We start from the raw sequence: 6,000 nt of genomic DNA on the forward strand, positions 1-6,000 counted from the left end.
GTTCTTCTATATGTTTAAACCTGAAAACATTTGACACTTTAAAAAATCTACTCTATTAACTATTTGAGATAAAATTTATAAATAAAAGTGTACGCTATGTAATACTTTTCATGTCATGATAAAAAGTTAAATATCTTCCTCTCCAAATCTGATACTCAAAGTTAACCTTTTAGCTGGTCTTATTTTTCAAAGTGGTTGGTGCTACTGTAGTAGTTATTTACTTGTAATAAATACAATGAAGTAATCTTTTTCTACATTTTAATTTGAAAATTTGAAACCATAGTTTTATGTAGTTATTCATTTCCTCCAAATTTGCTATAGTGCAAAGTTTAGATATGAAAGGTGGCCGTATTAAGATTTTATTTTATTGGGACATAATATAATTGAGAAAAGTGGCAGAGAATAATCATTAATGAAACATCAGACTTAAGAGTACTGATTACAGAAACATATAAGCTTTTAAAATGCATATGTAAATACCAAATTTAAAGTCAATTTAATCTGATGACATAGTAAAAAATTAAATTATAATGTCACAGGAATTGTTGCGGAAATGACTAATTAGATTTGCATATAAAATCTTATGAATAAGTTAACTTCGAAAGAAACGTAATTTGGAAGTGTTTTTCTGAAAAGATAAAAAAGGAGAGAAAAAAAGATGCTCAAAGTAGTAGATTTAGCAATTATTAGTTAGAGGATAATTTTTTCTTCCTTAGCTTATTGTTCAAAAATATCATATGCGCTAAAACAATCAATAAGGAATGACTATATTATCCCATGATTTGTTCTTAAAAAATGGGGAACTCATTACCAAACAATGAACTTATTTAATAGAGTAGAATAACTCAGGAATAGAGATGTTGAATTGAAACTGATAGTAGTGGTCACTGTATCCATTGATTAATTATGCAATAATATGTTTATTCTTGCAATAGAGTATCAAGACATACCTAAGGAATATTATAGGAACAAACATTTCTTACAACTGGGATACATTCTTCTGAAGATTAGTTATTCCTTTTGTTTGATCTATTTTTTTCCTATTACATGAAACAATTATAATAATATTATTACATTAAAAGTATGCTTTTAAAAAGATGCATAGTTTTATCCAGCTTTGTTCTAGGTAATTTCTTTCTACCTACCACTTACCTACCTTTCTACCTCTGCAAATGTGTTAAATAAAAGTATGATTACAGAATGATGGGATTTGATATAATTTTTAAAATTTTTGATCATTTTTAGTATCATGTGTTTCTTGGATTTTTAAATATGAACATATAAAAACATTACAATCATATGCAAAAAATGAATACTTATATATACTACATCTTGTAGGCTATTTCCTCCAAATTCAATTTGCAAGAGTTGTCTCTCACAATTTATTTAAGATTTTGTCACTTTTTCCCAAGGATGTGTAGGCACTCAATCTGGCTTCCAATTCTTATATTTTTTCATGCTCTTCTTTTTCTGACCAAAACACATATTAGTCATTGTGATAGGTGGGTCTCAAAGGCAATTCTGCTCTCTGGGATCTCAACTAACAAAAATAATGAAATTGAGAAATCAGACTCTGACAAATTAGAGGTCTTATCCAAGACAAAGCTTTATAATAATTTCAAAGACAAACAGTTAAGAGGCATGTACAAAGGTAGGCAAGATTTGGGAAACAAATGCTGGCTCCAGAGTTTTTCTTATCTGAATCAGTCATGTGCTTTCCGGTCTGAAGACAAAAAGGTCTGTAAGTGAGGTATGCAAATTGATGCTTCATACAAAGGGTACAATTTATTTAATTAAATAGCTTCATTGTATAAACCAATATGTTAGGCAGAATTATATGCCTCTCCCTCAATGATGTTTCTGTCTTAATCCCCAGAACCTATGAACATAGATTCCTTACACAGGAAAAGAGGCTTTTCAGATGTGATTAAGGTTAAGAACCTCGAGAAGGGGAGATGATCCTGATTTACCATTGTGGACCAAATATAATTTATGTGGCAAAAGAGTGGGTCAGAGAGGTGCAAAACAAGAAAGACTGTATTCAATTGCTGGCTTTACAAATGAAAGAAGGGAGACACCAGCCCAGAAATGAAGCAGGTTTTAGAAGCTAAAAACAACCTTAATTTTACAACCCACTGTAAGATGAGACCTCAGTTCTATACCTGCAAAAACTAACTTCTGCAAGGAAACTAACAAGCAGGAAACAGATACTGTGCTAGAGCCTCAAAAAGTAATACAGCCTGATAACACCTTGATTTTATTCTAGTGAGACCCATTCCAGACTTGTAAAGTAATAAATTTGTGTTATTTTAAGCAACTGAGTTTATGGTAATTTGTTACCATAATAATAGGAAACAAATACACATGGCATTTCTGGAGACTTTCATCTCATAAATCCAATTTTTGGGCTTATTTTCAATAAACAATCCTTGGCCAAGAGCATCCTTACAAGAAGATACCATAAATATGGACCATGCTTCTAACAAATATTAGTCTCCTTGTTAGCATGCATTGATCATCATATTTACGAGGAAATTAGACAAGATCACCTGCCCTTACCCAGAAGTGTTTCATAACTTTTCTTCCAAGCTCGCAAACTGATTGGAAGTGAGTTGATCTTAGGGCAGTGGCTTTCATTCTTTCTTTTTCAGTATTGTTAGTTTTCAAAAACTCCCTACTTGTTTATTGCAAGCATATAGGATGATAATTTGATATTTACATTGACCTTATTCCCTGCAAGTTGGTTAAAGTCCTTCATTAGTTTTAACATTACATAAGTAGATTTATTTGCATTTTTGTATGTATAAAATTAGATCTCTGAATAAAGACCATTTCATGTATTCTTTTCTAATTTTTATGCTTCTATTTGATTTTTCATAATTTTATTGCAGTGGCTGGGATTCTTAATACAATGCTTAATAGAAATGCTACAAGTGAACACCCCTGTATTCTCCCTGATGTTTGTTAGAAGGCATACAATATTTAACTGTAAAGTTCAACGTTATCTACTGGTGTCTTTAATGTAATTTAGAAATTCATTTTATTCCCTCGTATTTGTGAGCTTTTTATTTTATCATGACTATATGCTGATGTTTTTCATGTTTGTTTTCTTTTTTTTGCCTGAATTGGGATGTGCTGTGATTTTCTTTAACTTATTTATTTTTTCTGTTGGCTGTATTAACTTCCTATGACTTCTGTATCAAACTATCACAAATTTAGTGGCTCAAACCAACAAAACTTTATTTTGTCACAGTTCTGGGGGCCATAAGTATGAAATCAGTATCAGTAGACCAAATTCAAAGTGTTCTCTGGGCTCTACTCCTCTAGATGTTCTAAGCAAGAATAAGTTCACTGCCTCTTCCAGCTTTGATAACTATGAGCGTTCCTGCCATGTAGTGGCATCACTGCAATCACTGTCTCTGTGGTCACAGTGCCTTCTCTTCAGTCTGTGTTTAAGTCTCCCTTTGTCTTCCTCTTATAGAGGTACCTGAGATTGCGTGTAGAACCCACCTTAAAAATTCAGGATAATCTCCCTATCTCAAGATGCTTAACTAAATCACATCAGCAAAAAACCTGTTTTCATGTAACATAACAGTCACAGGTTCCAAACATTAAGCAGTAGATACCTTGGGTGGAAGGGTGGACATTTTTCTGCCTACTCTATTGGCCTAAGTCCTTAGAGAAGCAGACCAAGATAGGATTAAATGTGCAAGAATTGTTTTAGGGAAAATGTCTTTAGAGAAAATGGGGGAAGGAAGGGAGCCACCTGTTTACTTCATTAGTCGATGCCTCTACCATTTGATTTGTTCTTAAAAAGTTGAGAACTTATAACCAAATAATGAATTAATACACTTGAAATTAATTCATTATTTAGTCATGAGTTCTCAATTTTTCAAGCGTAATACAAAAATCTTCACACTTCATACATCCTTCCATATGTCCATTCCCATGACTCTATTCCTGAATTCCTTGTCTCTAATCATCCAGTTTTGTTTTGTTTTGTTTCCAAGTCCATGAACACACAGCCAAGTCTTGTGTAATGCCCAGGCATCTAAATGTATGATTACCTCGGGTCACTTCTTACTCACCAAGTAGATAACCAGGCTCACTTATTGCAGTTCTGCCCATTGGGGAGATCTGTCTTTTCTGTTGTCATTACAGGGCAATATCCTCACTAGCATCTATATAGATGTCCCTCTTCCATGTTTCAGGTTCTCAAGTGTTTCCAACTAGGGCCTGACTTATCTTGTCTGAGCAATTCACCACTTATGGAGCTCTGTAACACTAACAATTAGCTTGTCAGCTCACTGATGTTCAGCTGTAACTGCCTTCTACTTCAAGAGACGAAAGGTTTTTTGTAAGTTATCACAGAGGCCTTTCGAGTTTCCCCTTGATAACAGTCGTTGACTTTTCATAAATCTGTATATCAGTAACAACTTGAAAATAACCAGCCAACTCTACTGGCATTGTAGCCATTGTACCCACCATACTTTCCAAATACTTGTATCATCATGTTTTTCTCAACACCAGAGCATTTTCCCTGCTTGTGGTTGGTAAAGTTCTTACCAAGTGAACTATCACCTGTGTGAAGATGGCCATAACATTCTGCCCCACCTACCCACCAGGATGATGTCCTCTGCCCTCGTCAGCTAGTGAATCAGCCTATACCAAACCTTCATCTTGCCACTTCTTTTCTCAGACCACTTCTAGTACCACTTGTTTTGGTTGGCATCTTTCAATAAGCAAATGCTAAGGTGGAATACATGTAGAAAAAATTACTTTATGGCCAGGCATGGTGGCTCACACCTGTAATCCTAGCACTTTGGGAGGCCAAAGCAAGTGGATCACCTGAGGTCAGTAGTTCAAGACCAGCCTGGCCAATATGGTGAAACCCCATCTCTACTGAAAATACAAAAATTTTCCGGGCATGGTGGTGCACACCTGTAATCCCAGCTACTCGGGAGGCTGAGGCAGGGGAATCACTTGAACTCGGGAGGAGGAGGTTTCAGTGAGTCGAGATCATGTCATTGTACTCCAGCCTGGGTGACAAGGGTGAAACTCTGTCTCAAAAAAAATAAGAAAAAATATAAAGAGGTAGCCAGGGGAGTCTAGGAGGGCCATCAAATTATGTTACAGATTCAACTCTGAGTGAAGAAAAGTGGGAGGGATGAAAGGAAGATACTTTGGGCAGAACATTCTTACATTATAATGCAGCTATAAGAACAGTTCCACAAGGCCATAGGGTAGTCCATAACATTCAGACCATGTCCTACGAGAACTCCATTCCCCAAGAAGGGGCTTCCATGAATAGCCCTGCTGCATGGAGAGAGCAGCTTGTGGAAAGCATGGCCCTGATGCAAGTGCAGCAATCAATATAAAAGCACTGCACTTGGAGTCTTTGATCAGTTATACATTCTGTAGTTGGAGATCGGAGAGATGCATTCTTTTAGCCACCACATTTGTTTTAAATGCTGAATTATATTGATTAATTTTCAAAAATAAAACTAACCCTGTGTTCTTGGAATAAATGTGCATTACCATGATGTATTTGTTTTCATCTGGATTGCTTTGCTAATGCTCTGTTTCCTTCTAATCATGGAGCACATTTGTGTAAAATTGTTCCTGAATTATCCTTATTAAGTGTTGGTATCAGGGTTTTGCTCATGTCACAGAATGTGTTTGGAAATATTCCTACTTCTTTTATTTTATGTAAGGGTTGGTGTGACATAGTATTATTTCCTCTTTCAAATGTTTGATAGAATCCAACTGTGAAGTCGTATGGGTCAGAAATTTCTTTCTTCTTTTTTGCACGGGGTAAAAAGTTTCAATAATAAATTCAATTTTTAACAGATATAAAAGTATTCTAATATTTTATTCCTTTTTGACTAATTTAGAAAGTTTCACCTTTGAAGTCAATGGTCCATTTTTTCCTACATTATGGAATCTATGTTTCCTTTTCATTATTGAGTATTTGCAATTGTTTTCTTGATCAATATTGCT

The sequence above is a fragment of the Pan troglodytes genome, chromosome 3 (assembly GCF_028858775.2).
Source record: "Pan troglodytes isolate AG18354 chromosome 3, NHGRI_mPanTro3-v2.0_pri, whole genome shotgun sequence".
Taxonomy (NCBI): Eukaryota; Metazoa; Chordata; class Mammalia; order Primates; family Hominidae; genus Pan; species Pan troglodytes.